The following is a 15,821-nucleotide window of genomic DNA, read 5'->3' on the forward strand; positions in this document are numbered from 1 at the left end:
TCACTTTTGACATATAAAGTAAATGCAATCTGAATCTTGAAGAGGTGTCTGTACTGCTACGTGCAGAATAAGTTACTTGGTGTGTGAGGTGATATACTATACTGTTAACAGTATATCACATCACACATCAAATAACTTATGAAGTCACTTATCTAGGAACTTATCAAGTAACTAGTAACTTTACGTTCTTTTTTGTAAAGCATTTTAAATGCTTGTTTACCAGCTTTTAAAATAATTTAGTTACAAAGTTAATACACACTCATTTCAAACTCTTAATCAATGATTCATACAAAAATATTAACTATATCCCACATCTTGAGTACCTAAATATGAATGTTCCCAAACACTATAGGTTTTTTGCCCTATAAACAGATGTCTCATTTGAAATAAATAAAAATATATCAATAAAACAGTATATCACATCACACATATTAGTACATTGTTATAACAATGTAACAGTATATCACATCACTGTTATATAAATGTAACAGTATATCACATCACATATACAGGTTAAAACTGATAAAAATAGTAAGAATTAAAAAAATAAAATAATGATCAATGCTGTTTCCATTGCTGAAAAGAGAAACAAGTTAATTTGGTAATTTTTGTTGTCTTCCATAACAAAACCCTATCAGAAAGGTAATCTGGAAAAAGTTAAGCCCCCTTTTCCTCAACGTGGTAGGTATAAATTTTCTATGTAGCCCTGTAATGGATGACTATCATGGAGGCTGGTAAGGGCCTGGCCTTTTCTGGAAGCATGAGAATCCCATAATAGAGTTTTGGAGCAGCCATAAATATTCTTATCACCCAAATCAGTGTCAAAGACTAGCCCACTTTCTTTAAATACTTTTCTTTAAAAGGTTGGGTAAACCATAAATTCTTATATGAGAATTTGAAGAAGGAATTATATTATTGTATCTAGTGATTATTCTGACTTAGCTACCATTTAAACTGGATTGTAAAAGAGGGATATATACAAAAACCTTCAGAGTAAAGCAAAAGGGTACTAATTAGTAACATGAAAACATATGAAAGTAAGAAACCCACCACTAAAGGAAGTATATATTCAAATTCAGATTACTCTGATTCTAAGTTCAGAACACTCTATTACTTCAATAGTGGTTTATAAAATCTATTTTAACTCTAATATAAAGGTTGAATGTGAAAAATAACTATATTTTGGGGAGATGTTGGCCAAAAGGTACAAACCTTCATGGTGACTATAGTTAATAATAATGTATTATATACTTTGGACTTGCTAAGAGAGTAGATCTTAAGTGTCCTCACTGCCCCAACCACCCTTCACACAATGGCAGCTGTGTAAGATGATAAACATATTAATCAGCTCACTGTGGCAATAATTTCACAATGCATGCATGTATCAAAACATCATGTTATGCACCTCAAATATGTGCAATTTTTATTTGTCAATTATACCTGAATAATGCTGGAAAAAATGGTCTTGGGTTGCTAAAAATAAAATAACATATCAAATAAAAATAAAAAGGGGACTAGATTGCTGGAAGATACTTCCTATGTGAATTTTATGGCTACACACTGGAAGTACCTAATTTATAAAAGTGGTAATCAATAGATATATTCTGATACCTGTATTGCTTATTTTTCCCTATGCTTTTATCACCAAATAAAATCAACATATAATATTTCATTTGGAGTCCAATAGTCTCTTGGAGCTTTTACACTGATTCAATACACTCTTAGTTTCCTATGTAGAAGGAAGAACTCGCAGAGAAAAAGCAGGCTTTAAAATTCTGATGAAACTTTTCACTGTCAAATATTTTCTTATTCACCAACAGCAGATAAGTTATTGCTTATCTGGTGATTCTCCTTAGTTTTTAAACTTCTGTTCTTAAAATGCTCTTCGAGCCTGTATTTGACATTTCTGGTTCTCTCATTAATCAGTTAGTTATTAAATCATTGACATGCTCATTTTTTACTTGTATGAGAGTGATGTTTATAACTTTTAAAAATTATGTCTGAACGGTAGTAAATAAACACATGCATTTACCAAAAGATAGACATAGTAGCATTATGTGTAATCTCCAACAGCTGGTAAAATTCTGTGTCTTGCTGTGTAAGAAAATTACAGGGATAAGCTGTTTAAAAAAAAAAAAAAAAAAACTCTCCGTGCCCCTCCCTGTCAAGTGAATATTCATCCAAATATTCACTTTCTTAGCTTCCAAGACTATGAATCACTTTGTCTGTTTTTTAATATGTATGTATATATGTATGTGCATTGATTACAGACTCCTCTCCTGTTGTGATTTTATTCACTTAATATTATATCTGTGATATTGACCCTGTTGCATGTACCAGTGGTCATAAAACATTCAACAACAATCCTATACATCCTTTCTACTTTAGGTGAACATTTGGGGCCTTATTTCCAATAACTAATAGCTATAAAGTACCCAGAAGACAACCTAAGATATTATTGTTTTTATTGATTATAAAGCAGTCACACGTTTTCTTAAAATATTTAGTTGCATTACCATTGTACAAGAATTGTAAAATAGCCTAATGGATGGTTAGGAAACACAGATACATACTGAACCATAGAAAATACGCCAGTATTTTTTAAAGTTACAATTTGAAAGTCGCTGTTTTTAGTTTTAGAGAATTCGGCATGTTCTCATTTTGTATTGTCAGTGAAATTATTTTAGTTCTTTTATCTTTTTTGTGTTTATCATTTATTTTACTATGTTTATTACAACATAGTAAAATAGTTTTCTTTTTGTCTTATATAATCTTTGCTTGCTTGATTCTTTTTCCTGTTTCATTTTTTAGATTTAACCACACTTTTAAATGTTTGAGTGATAACTTCTTCTATTCTATTCCAAAAAATCAAATTAAATTTGTTCTCTATTGTAGATGAAAATTGAAGGGGAAAAAAAAAACTCCCTCCGAGATATTTTATTTTTCAACTGTTTCCACACCATTAATATAATTCTTTATAGCCTCTTTACTGCTTTACTACCAGAATAAGACATTAGAAAGATTTTAGCATTTAATCTATTCTTTCCATCAACTCCTGGATTTAGCCAAGAGAGTTAAAAAACAAAAGAAAACACAAAACCTGGCCCTACTCCTAAGTCTTTCTGGATACACAAGGAGTTTCTCTTCCTGATTCAGACTCTGTGACCAGAGTCTGCCAGTCAAAATACTCTCTTTCATTCTTGCTCCATTTCATATCCAATTCCACTGGTATCAGCAGGGTTGCTCAGGTCTTACCAGAGTTTGTAAGTGGGAAGATGCTGCCTTCAGAAATGCAATGATTTGCAAAGGCATCTTCACTTCAGTTGCACTCCCTGCTTGTGCCAGACAACAAGAGGGAAACGTCTCCCACCAACAGTTTTATTTGGAGTTCTCAAAAACAATTCAGACTTTATGTGCTGAAACAAAAATTATCTTACCTGCCCTCCTTTAAACCTAGTCCGTTCTAGCGTTCCTTTTCTCAAAAAAATCAGACCGTTAAATTATGAAAGCTAGGAAGTTTGAAAATCTTTTCTTTTTTCTTTCTATGCGCAAACCACTGCCAGGACTTGTTGAATTATCACTCCTAAAGCATGTATTCTCCATGAATTATATACTGCCCTAAGAGGATTACAATTGGTACTTTTTGGGAGGTGGATTTTAAAAAATTGTTTTAATGTACAAAGGACAGTCATACACTTACTGCTTAATCAAATACACTTTATACCTTTGTATTAAAATTTTCATAGAGGAGAGCTAATAAAAATGTCTCAGAAGTGGAGTGTTCTAGTAGTTTGGATATTTGTCCTGCCCAAATCTCATGTTGAAATGTAGTCCTTGGTGGGAGGCGTTTGGGTAATGGGGGCAGATTCCCCCATGGCTTGGTGCTGTCTTTGCAACAGTGAGTGAGTTCTCCTGGGATCTGGTTGTTTAAAAGTGTGTACACCTCCCCGCGCTCTCTCTTGCTCTCACTCTTGTCTGGTGACTGGCCTGCTCCTGCTTAGCCTTCTGACATGAATGAAAGCTCCCTGAGGCCTCTCCAGAAGCCAGCAGATGCCAGTGTCTTGCATGCTTCCTGTGCAGCCTGCAGAACGGTAAGCCAATGAAACCTCTTTTCTTTATAAATTACCCAGTTTCAGGTATTTCTTTATTGCAATGCAAGAATGGACCAACAGAGAATGATTAAAAATAAAAGTGGCAAATATTATCCAAAACATGGGTAGAATTTGTCCACTTCGTTCATATTCACTGCTATCATTTTGAACAAGGTTCCAATCTCTTCTGCACATGCCATCACATTTTCCCATTCAATTATCTCACTCACAGCTTAAAATCTTTCAATGGCTTCCCATTACTCTGAGGCTATAAATCAAATTCTTACCTGACTTATATGGCATATTATGATTTTTTTTGTATTTCTGCAGCCTTGTCCCACATTACAATAACCCCTATATTCTGCAATTGGGCCTCATTGACCTTCTTTTAACATCTTTCTTGTGCTATGCTCCCTGTACGAAAGTGGTCACAGCGCATGTATCTCCTCACATCCTCCACATCTCAGCCTCATGGTTCTTTCCTCTACGATGCATTTCCCAACTTCTTAATCTGTGTCAGATTCTATATTATGACCATTTTGAAATAATATTTCTTGCCTTCAGAGAAAATATCAGTTTGGATTTACATACATATATTGGTTTAATATTCCAGTTCTCACTAAACTGTAATTTTCATGAGAAAAAAAAAGGTGTTTATTTTGTATTTTTATTTTTATCACAGCCCCAGCACTTACTCAGTGCTGGGCACATAGGCATGAAGCAAATTTCTTTGGAATAAATAATTGGGTTAATATATGAATATATTTGCTACACTTTATTCAGCCCCTTAAACGTCTTTCTGGTGCTATTGGAGTATAAAGAAATGTCCCTCATTTCAAGATTTTCATGATCTTGTCTTCTGTATGCCTTCTCAGCTTCTTATGGCACTCTTCCTTTGCTCTCTTTTTGTTTTATTTTAGTTTTTTCAATTATTTTTGGCTCAGATGCACCATATACACTCTTACTCTGGGGATTTTGCCTGCGTTGTTTATGTTGCTTCTAATTTTCCTATTGATGTGAGCCATATTAGTAATATGATATTGGTCCCCCTTGCTTAAGTGGTCCCTCTCCAAGAGTCATTTCTTTATCAGTTTATTGTAAGAAGTTTCACTCACTCTTATCATTTTTTTCTATAACCTGTTCGTTTTTGTCAGTTTATTTATTAATTTATTTTCAGCAAGTGACGTTACCTAGTAGGGGGCAGACTAGTTGGATTTAAATACTAGTCAGAAGACATAAAATGGGACTCAGCAGAGGAGATAAGAAGTCCAATGTCTGAATGACACTCAGAGAGAAAATCATTCACAAAGCAGATCAAGAAAGGGCAATAAGAGAAGTTACTTCAGAGGTTGGGATGGGAGAATCCTTTGAGTCCAAGAGTTTGAGGTTGCAGGGAAGTAGGATTGCACCACTTTAGCCTGTATGATAGAGACCCTGTCAAAAGAAACAAAAAAAAAAAAAAAAAAAGAGAGAAAGGAAGAAAGAAAAAGAAAAGAAAGAAGAAAGGAAGGAAAAATAAAAGAAGGAAGGGAGGGAGGGAGGGAAGGAAGAAAAGGAAGGAAGGAAAGGAGAAAAGGAAAAAATGAAAAAGAAAATCTTGTGATTCCTTTGGTAATGTATCCCGATACATCATGATCGCACAGGTACTACCAACCCTTAGGTGAATTATATTCCTTAGATAGCCATTATTATCTTATCCATTAGAATTATTCATATAATTGTGTTTATCCTGTTTGCCTTTTCATTTTTTAACCAAATATTCTCTGAAAATGGAGATTTCTCTATATGGGTACAGTTTTTGCAGGCACCAAATTCATTTAGAAATGTACCTTGCACTATAGCCTTCAAAAAAAAGTACACAATATACAATGAATTTTCTATTGTAAATATTTTACTCTAGAGATAAATTTTAAAAGGATACAATGTTCTATGTAAAAAAATTTTAACATTCATAAGAAGATATATAAACATTTGTTCATAAATTAAATTTCAACAATAGTCATTAATTGAAATTTGGCAATAGATGAGTGGAATGTGAATTATTTGATTCACATTAGTGTTATCTTTTTCCTTTTTTATTTATATTCTCCACAAAGCCAGTGAGGATCAATTTATTTTTTATTTGACCGATTAGAAATTTGAAAATTTTGATCTTGAATAAAATGTTTACCACAATCAAGCTAAAGGCAGATCCCATTTTCTGCATTCCTAGTTGAGCTGGTTTGGCTGTTACTGTATTCAGTGACACTTTTTCTTTCTTATTACACCATTAATACAGCAACACTGATAGCCCTGAATTTTAGAGGAAAGAAGTCAATCTTAGAATCTTAAATGCAAGTTTCAGGAGTTACATATCTTTCATAGGTACTAAAACCACTTGGTAAATTAAAGCTTAAAATTTTGTTATTAAAGCTACTGTCCTGCAGCTTCTCAGAAATAAAATTGTCCAATTATTTTTGGCATCATAAAGGTTTTGTGTGTACATATTATCAGAAATAATACCATAGATGTGAAAGTTTGAGTTTCATTTTAAAATGAGAAAAGAGATTTAAACATTAACACAATGTCTTTAGTAAAAAAGCTAGAGAAATACAAGTGGACCATCACCAATAAATTGGATTTAAAACTAGGTTTAAATTTACATATTTGGGAAATCAAAACTCGTGGAAATAATAACTGTGCTACGATAAGCTGTGGTATGTCTATTTTTCCCCACATAAACTGACAAAGTGTTTAGAGTTAAAAGAAATAAACATGTTAAATTAGTTATATATATATATATATATACACACACACACACACACACACACACACACATATATATATATAGTAGCAAATTTTCAATTTTCATGTGTATTGATAATACAGTGGGATACTTGGCTGCTGCTTTCAACCCTTAGTCTTAATGCTTTATATGTGCCTTTTAAATTTTCTTTATTTCCTGGTATCAGAATGTGTTTATAACTCTTCCACCTACTTTGCTTTTTCCTACATTTCTTCTTAGCATAGATAATCAGCATATCTAGGACACTTGTATTCTGGGAATATTAATTCTGAAATGAAGGTTAGCTAATCCTTCTAGCTCTGCTTCACACTGAGACAAAGGAACTTGAAATGTCCCAACGGTTGTAACTTCTAGACTACTCTTCACACTTTTGAATGAGATCTGGAAAGAAGGGCCAAAATTTCTCTTCTATTTTACATATCAGCATTATGAGCTTAAGCGATAAGCTTTCTGAAAATATTTGAAGAGTCGTTGAACCCACTGGATTTGCTAAGCCTCCTGGCTTGTGACTTTCTCGCTTATGGTACATTTTGAATCCTGTGGATTTGTAGTGCTGGCCAGTTAAATCCATGATCATGTTTTCTCTGTCATTGTTGAAAGACTGAAATAAGATGCAGTGAAAACAGTGAATGTGTACTCAGTTTTTTCCTCTTTAAAGCAAGAATGTGTGTTAAGCAATGCTAAATTATTAACCCTTTATGAAGAATTATGTTTTCTAGAAAGGGAAATCATGGTTTCTTAAGCCACATTATTATGAAATTTATTTAAACACACAAGATCACAATAATGTTATTTAAGAATAATTTTTATGCTTCAGAGAGCCAGTATCAACTCAGTGGAGAAAAGAGAAGGCTTTATTATTGATGCTTTTCAAAAACAAAATAATGTTTCTATAATCAAGCATAGCTAATTCTAAGAATAAATGTAAGTTAAAATATCAATTGATTTTCTGTGGAAGGGGTGTATATGTGACACTAAAATTGTAATAAAAGAAAATTGGTTATATATGTTTTGCTGCTGTTCACAAATAGACATGTCTTAGTATTTTGAGGACGACTTAAAATGTGCCTGAACTCTTCAATAGTTTTCTAACATTCATTTTGTCTTTTAGAAAATATTTTTTTTTCTGCTCTCTCACATAATGTCTTCCAAAGCTGTGATAGCAGTTGTGCATAATCGTATTCAAATTACTGTAAAGAACTCCACACTGTTGATGTACTACCTGGAAGCTTTAACTTGTATCTAAAAAACACACTGAGTAAACTTTTTAAATTTTTATTTCATAAGATACTTGGAAAGAAACATCATGTTATATTCATGTGAAGTTTAATATTTAGTTTTTAACATGCATTGACTTTTCCACTTTTAAAATTATGCATTCATGTAATGTTCACATTTTAAAGTAGGAGAAGGCTCTCTCAATTGAATATTACAATGGACTGAATACTACAATGTAACACATGTGATTTAGAAAAATCATTTACTCCTTAAGTTATGAAAGTCATTTGTAGCTTCCAATTATACCTCTCAGATCATTAGTGGATAATAACACACAAACACATATTGTTTACTTTTCAACCAACTGAAACAGTTCATTTTTTCATTAGCACAATGCCAATTTGCATCATATCTGCCAGTTCTCCCTCTCTGGAAAATATCTGTGTTAAGCCAACTTCACCTCACAAAACTTTAACAAGAAATCGTAGAACTTGGCTGTCTTAAAACACATCAGTGCTTTCTTGTGTCTTTGGTGGACTTTCTGCTTTTGATATTTTTCTTGAAGGTAGAAAAAAGCTATTAGTAATTAAACTTTATGTTAAAAAGTTGTAGTGTTACAACTTTTAGAAAATAATCATATTTTACAACCAAATTATGGACACCAAGACTTTAAATGAATTTAAAATTTCACCTTCTTCTTTGTAAGTGGCAGATACCCTAGACAAGCAAAAGGGCTGAAAATTTCAGACCATATTTAGATGCCTGAAATCAGAGTAGCTGCTATCACACTAACATGTGGAAACTCAAGGAAGGCTTTTATTTGATGACCACAATGCAACAAACTGTAACATACTGTCCAGCTGAGATCCTTTTGTAGCAGGGTTGTAAGCTTAACAGTGTAACTAAGGTAATCAAATATTGACACTTTCAATACCACTATTCCTTAAAAAAGTTCACCTATACTAACATTGTAGTATATAATTTAATCTTCAGTTTCTTCTAAGGAATTAAAGTTGAATTGAATTGCCTATTTGAATTATGGGGCACTGCTTTTATTTAAAATACAGAGATTTACTTAGGAGAGGGAAGAAACTCACCTATTCTAATTCTGCTCTGTTTCGTGGAGATTGGTGCTCAGGAATAATATATTTCTTTTCATTTAATTAATGAAATATCTTTGTAGATATAATCACACTTGTCTCTCAAGCCCTTCAAAGGCTGCTGGGCTGCTTATTTTTTCTTATTAAAATTAAAACTCAGCACTTAGCATGCTTTTTTTTTTTTTCTGGGAGGAGGGCGGTGAGATAAAGTTTGCATAAGTATAAAGTCCTATTATGTTAAATTGCTGTTTGCTAAACTATTCTGACCCAGAACCATAAAATTATACCTCCTTTACCCCTAAAAAAGGAAAATATTCTGAACGGTCGTGGTCCAAGCCTATGCTTTTAGAAACACTGTATTAATGATTTTACAGAAAAATGTGCTATAAGGTGAAAACAGTCTGATGTCTAAATCATTGCTTAGAGAATAGCACTGAGGAAAGCTCAGAGATGCATGTACACATATTGGACTAGGATGTAAATAAGAAATACACTTTTATTGGATTAAACCAGTGAGATGTTGAAGTGTGTTTGTTATGTTGGTACAGTTTATCCTATTCCAGTGAAATCTAATGAATTCAGAAAAATGTGCTTATGTAATATTCATCCTTCTGTTTGGTGTGTTAGTGATAGATCCACAAAGTATTAACCGAAACACAGGTTTCCTCAGCTTAAGACTCTATCAGCGTTCTTGCATGCAGGTTTGATTATATGACTAAGTTCTGGCTGCTGACTTATAAACCAAAAAACAATCTCTGCAACTGAAGTGTCATGTCTTTAAAAGATAACTTCTTCTTATGTCTTTTTCTCCCTCCTTCCTGTTGGTTAGATGCCATCTTGGAAGAAGTAAACAAGTACCTCACATTAGGGGCATGGCAGAACAAACAAACTGAAGGTATTGTGATCCAAGACGAAACAAAGTTCTTTTAGATCTATGTAAGATTAGTCCACTTTCTCATGTACAGAATATCAACATTTGTAATTGTGAAGTTATAAAACAAAAACTAAAATATGTGGCAATATTTAAGAGATCAGGGCAGGTGGTGAAGGCTCCGGCACTGGGCACCCGAAAGATGGTCACTGTTATTTACAGAAAGAGAATAATGAGAAATATTAGGATCTGCAGTTACTTGGGAGGAAGCCTATCAATCTAGGGATGGAGGAGGATAAAAGGAAAGCACAAGTGTATGTGGTTATTACTGATCTCACTCCACAAATGGTTACAAGAAAGTAAACGGAGTGAACACAGTTTTTACTCCCTTGCGGCATTGCATTTGAAACAGGAAGAGATAGGATTATAAAGACTATGAATGAAAAAGTCATTTAATGCTCATTCGTTTGACCAACTCACACAGAGGAAAAGGAATGAAGTTTTGGTGTTTAATATAACTGTCAGTCGAATAAAGGAATGGGAGAAAAGATAATTTATGAATGTTGCTTTTCTACATATTTTACCAGCTCATCTTAAGGTAAACAACATTCTTTGGAGACAGACGCATGTTGAAGGGAACAAGGAAAATAATTAGTCTTGAGATTTAAATAAATGAAAAAATATGGGTATGGTTTCTGGCACTAGGAATTGACAGGAAGTACATAGATAAGAAGCCTACTAAGATTTTGAGAGAAGTACATTGTGATTTTGTGATTCCTGGTTGATAACTCCCATAGCCCCTTTTATACTCTTCTATTATAATGCTAGGGTGCTTTAGGCCTCAGGAGCAGACCTCATGGAACAGAAACTCTCTTTCTCTGAAATTCTCCTGTCCTTTTTCCACAGGCAAGATTCTAATCAGATGTAGTTCAAAGTATTCTCATTCCAGAGACGTACTGCAGACACAGGAAAGAAAGAATAGAGAATGCTATCCAGCTAGCACTTTGGGAGACTGAGGTGAGTGGATTGCCTGAGCTCAGGAGTTTGAGACCAGCCTGGGGAACATGGTGAAACTCTGTCTCTACTAAAAATACAAAAAATTAGCCAGATATGGTGCTGGTGCCTGTAATCCCAGCTACTTGGGAGGGTGAGACAGGAGAATTGCTTGAACCCAGGAAGTGGAGGTTGCAGTGAGCCAAGAGTGTGCCATTGCACTCCAGCCTGGGTGACAGAGTGAGACTCCATCTCAAAAACAAAAACAAAAACAAAAACAAAAGAAAAAGGAAAAAGGAAAAGTCTGAAGAGACAGGCTTCACTGGGTTTAGATTATGTGTTATTTGTTCAGTCACATCTTTACACAGTTGTCAGTCGTGGCCACGTATGAAGCCTCTGTAAAACCCCAAAAGGATGGCATTCAGGGAGCCTCCAGATACGTGAACATGTGGAGGTTCCTAGAGGGTGGCAAGCCCAGGGGAAGCATGGAAACTCCAAGCCCCCTCCGCCATACCTCACCCTAAGCATCTCTTCATCTCTATCCTTTGTAATTTCCTCTATAATAGACTAGTAAAGAGAAGTATTTTCTTAAGTTCTGTAAGCCACCCTAGCAAATTAATTGAGCCCAAATAGGGGACTTTGGAAGGCCCAACTTGAAGCTGGTTGGTCAGAAGTTATAGAGGCTCAGACTTGTGACTGGTGTCTGCAGTCAAGGGCAGGTTCGGGGACTGAGTTCTCAACCTGTGAGATCTGACAGATAGATAGCATTGGAGTCAACTGGAGGGCACCCAGTGGGTATCCACTGAGGAGTTCCTTGGTGGGGAAAAGCTCCTTTCCCTCACATTTGGTTGCAGAAGTCTTCTTTTTTTTATGTTTGCTGTGGCATGAGAGAAGAGGAAAAACACAGTTTGAGAGTTTTTTCTAAAGAATCGTCAAGGAGATCTGGCTGCTTAACATTCTAAAGCAAGACTTGGATTTCTGTTATCGTGAGATGGTCACCTTATAGGGAATTTCCACTTCAGATGTGAACAGGCAGATTCATGGACAAGGAGTACCCATCCAGAACCTGGACTCTAGATGGACATGTGTAAGGGAGGTTTTTCCCCCGGAGAAAGAGACAAAGGTCTAATCTAGAATCACTCAGAGCTCTAAAGTGTTTTCAAAATAGCTACTCAGTAGGATTTCAGAATGTCACCACCCAGTGAGTTCTGTATGCCTTCTTTCTCCTTTGGATTGGGCATGTTTACTGTGGGCATTCTCCTTTTATGTCAGGTATGTGGTGGCAGACAACTTGCCACTTTAGTTGATAGGTCATTGGACCAACAGGGGCAATATCCAGGTACATGAGAAACTGCTATACATTCTTGATGACCCTGGTCTTCAGCCACATGCAGTGATGAGAGAGGACAGAATAGAACTGATTCCCTTGGGGAGATGGAAAGTATGTTCAAAACATGGGAAGAATGAAACAGTTTGGTGACCAGAATAGTGGACTGTTGAAAAGACAATGTCTTTATTTCAGCACAGCATATACCTGGGTCTGGCCAATAGGAGGTGGAGAGAAGTGATATCAACAAATATCAGGCCTATATCTTGAAAATATTTCACGTGACCCTTCAGTTTGACAAAGGACTTGGATTTCCTGTGTTTCAGGTGGCATAGCTACAAGATCATGAGGGCTTTGGTAAGTACTGTGCATAATGTTCATTACATGGAGACACATAGACACATGTATATACTTATACATACATATACTCACCTTTGTAATAGAAACACTTCCCTATTAATTGTATACATTCCTTATAGCCAATAGTATGGGAATATTGAGAGAGTAGAAAGTATTTCTGAAGACCATATTCCTAAAGTAATAATTGCCGGCTGCTTTTGGGAAGGGTGAGCCTGTGGAGTTTCTTCTCTATAAAATGTGGATAAAAAGATATAATTTTCCTGCTATTTGGAGGATTAGCAATCATACATGTAAAACACCAAGCAGAAAGCATGGTATGTGGAGTGTTGATAATTGCTAAGTATTAGTGGTAATAATCTTATAATTTCAGAATTGAGAGAAATTATGAAGAAAATATTTTTCAAATGGTGCACAGACTGACTCATCAAATGAGATATTAGGTTCAATTACTGTTTATCTCTGGTTCTCATAGAACGCATCATTTGACAATCATATTTCCTGAATTTTCACATCTAAATGTTAGAAAATAAAGTTGCATAGAGCTTACAGGACATGCGTTCAATAGTTTCGAACACAAAGTGAGATTTCATCTTATATTTGTACTACTTGGGGATCCAACTCAGCTGGGTCCAGCTGTGGGGCTCAGATGTGTTAAAGGATGGAGTGAAAGGAGAGGAGCAGTGAGGCAGATTGCAGACCTGCTGTGGTTTCTTTGAGCAGGTATTCAGAACTCAAGTACAGTTTATCCTTAAACAATGTGTTAGTTATGGCTGCCAACTACCAAGGTAGTAAAAAACACCACATGTAACTTTTGACTCTACAAAAACTGAATTACTAATGACTTACTGTTGACTGGAAGCCTTATTTACACACAGTCAATTAACACTGATTTTTATGTTACATGTATAATATGCTGCATTCTTACAATAAATAAGCTAGACAAAAATGTTAATTAAATCATAAGGAAGAGAAAATATATTTACGATTCATTCAGTGAATAAAGATCTTAATTTTTGTTGTCCTCAGGTAGAGTAGGCTGAGTCAGGGGAGGAAAGAAAGGGGTTGGGTTTGCTGTCTTGGGACTGGCAGAAGGGAAGAAAGGCTGCAGGTGAGTGAAGCTGCGTAGTTCAAATTCCTGTTGTACGAGAGTTGACTGTACTCACTCTCTATTGTCTGAGTAGAAAGTCTTCACGTTCCACATCTGAAAATATAAAACCAATTTCTATGCAAGGTCGTACAGCATGCAGTTGTTTAGGAGAATTGCCTTAGGGGCTGGATCGCTTGGCTGTTTCTTCTTATTGCATGTTTTTCTCATATTTTCTCCTCTCTGGTTTAGATTGTTCTGTCTTCTTTGGATTGCTTCATTTTTTAGTGTTATTGCGATTACTTTAACTGTTTAGCAGTTTTTTAAAGAATTTTTAAAAACCGTAAACACCGATTCGTCTTCTAACAATATGCCACTTATATCTTGCGAAAAGAATAAGCAAATAAAAACGCTTTTTCTTTCAACTTTCTATAGTTAAAAATAAATTATTTAACCACACTTTTGAAAACAACTGATATTAAACTCTTACAAAACATTATCAGCTAACTGTAAATGATTGAGAAACATATGGATTAAGTTTCTATCTAAAATACACACGTTAAAAATTTAAGCACACTTGGCTTTGCAAATGTCTTTTTGTATTTTACCAATTTCAAAATATTTGAAAATAATTTGAGTGTTTTTTTCTGAACGTAAAATGTCATAGGCTATTTTTTTGTGAAAATTCAAGAAAAAATGATGAAGAAGTCATAACATGATTTCTGCAGGAATAACTATCAAGCAAGTAATGTTGTCATCTTCATTGCTTCACGGATTCTTTCACATGTAATTACCTGAAGGAAAAGAAAAGCCTGTTTTGAAAACCAAGGGCAGGTTGGAAAACAGGAAACTATTATGAACCAAAGATAGGAAATTATGCTGCTTATTTTCAAATATAAAAGGAGCAGAATCTTCCAACTTATTTAAAAGTACATTTCATATTGCCAATAGCATTTATGAAACTTAATGTAAGAAAATAAAATATACTCTATCATTGGCTTCAAATAATCATTAACCAATTTGACCTTGCCTCTTGTAATATTAAACAAAATTCTATTGGAGCTAGTGGTGACCACATCAGCTAGTACTCTGGTTTAGTGATAAAAGTCTTGCTTCACCAGTCTTAGACACAAATGTTAAATAAATTTTTAAAAATAAAAGGAATATATGGGATCACATAAATAAGAAGTCCTGGTCTTGGGCTGATTTTTATCATGGCAGGATCCACAGTCTCACTTTCTAACCCTAATTTTCACTCATTTATTGGCTCTTTTTAAAGGCAATATTTCACAAAATGGCCATGAGAAGCTCATGGCTCCTATGTTCCCAACGTAATAACACTAGGGAAAAACAAACACTTCCTTTTGTACAGTTCTAGCAAAGAGCCTAGGATGAGCAGAGCCATGCTGTGTGATGTGTCCGTCTGTTCCGCTTTGCTGCAGTCATCAGGAGATCAGGGAGACACAGGGAGCAGGGGTGGTACCAGCCAACCAGATGCTCTGGGAGTGAGGGTCATTGATTTATCAATAATTAGGGCTAGTATTTCCAAAAGAAATAAGAAAGGATACTGGACAGGCAATAATCTCAGAGATTATTTAATATTGTTCTGATATTCTCTACTTACTGTCCATTTGCAATGTCTATAAGTTATTTGTGCTATTATTCTGATGCAGTGTGTCACAGTAGTTACCTTTCTAAACTGTGACAAAAATGAAATATTTCATTTTCCCTGTCTGGTTAATTGTATTTTCTTTCAAAACATCCTGGTGGATTTGAATTGAAAAGAGCTAGAAAATGTTTACTCTTCATGGTTGGAGCTTTTTTCTTAAAAAATAGTTAAATGTTCCTATTTCTTTTCCTTTGAGATTTCCTTTGTGGTTCTCTTCCCTCTTCTCTTCCCTTCAATTAATTGATGAGGCTGGTACAAGAAGCCTGGCTCTGAGTATTCACTCAGTTCTCCTGCTTGGAAAGGCTTGAGGTTGAGACAGGCAG

General features: G+C 34.8%; 1 long non-coding RNA gene across 2 annotated transcripts in view; it reads left to right on the top strand.

Annotated features, from left to right (window-relative positions):
* Positions 1-13,702, top strand: part of LOC141582042 (uncharacterized) — a 628,742-nt gene extending 615,040 nt beyond the window's left edge. For both annotated transcript variants that reach the window (XR_012514892.1, XR_012514893.1), the window contains 3 exons: positions 10,024-10,089; positions 10,972-11,082; positions 12,581-13,702. This is a non-coding gene — a long non-coding RNA (uncharacterized LOC141582042). The remainder of the gene's footprint in view (positions 1-10,023; positions 10,090-10,971; positions 11,083-12,580) is intronic.
* Positions 13,703-15,821: the final 2,119 nt, after the last annotated feature.

This window comes from Saimiri boliviensis, chromosome 18 (genome assembly GCF_048565385.1).
Source record: "Saimiri boliviensis isolate mSaiBol1 chromosome 18, mSaiBol1.pri, whole genome shotgun sequence".
Lineage (NCBI taxonomy): Eukaryota > Metazoa > Chordata > Mammalia > Primates > Cebidae > Saimiri > Saimiri boliviensis.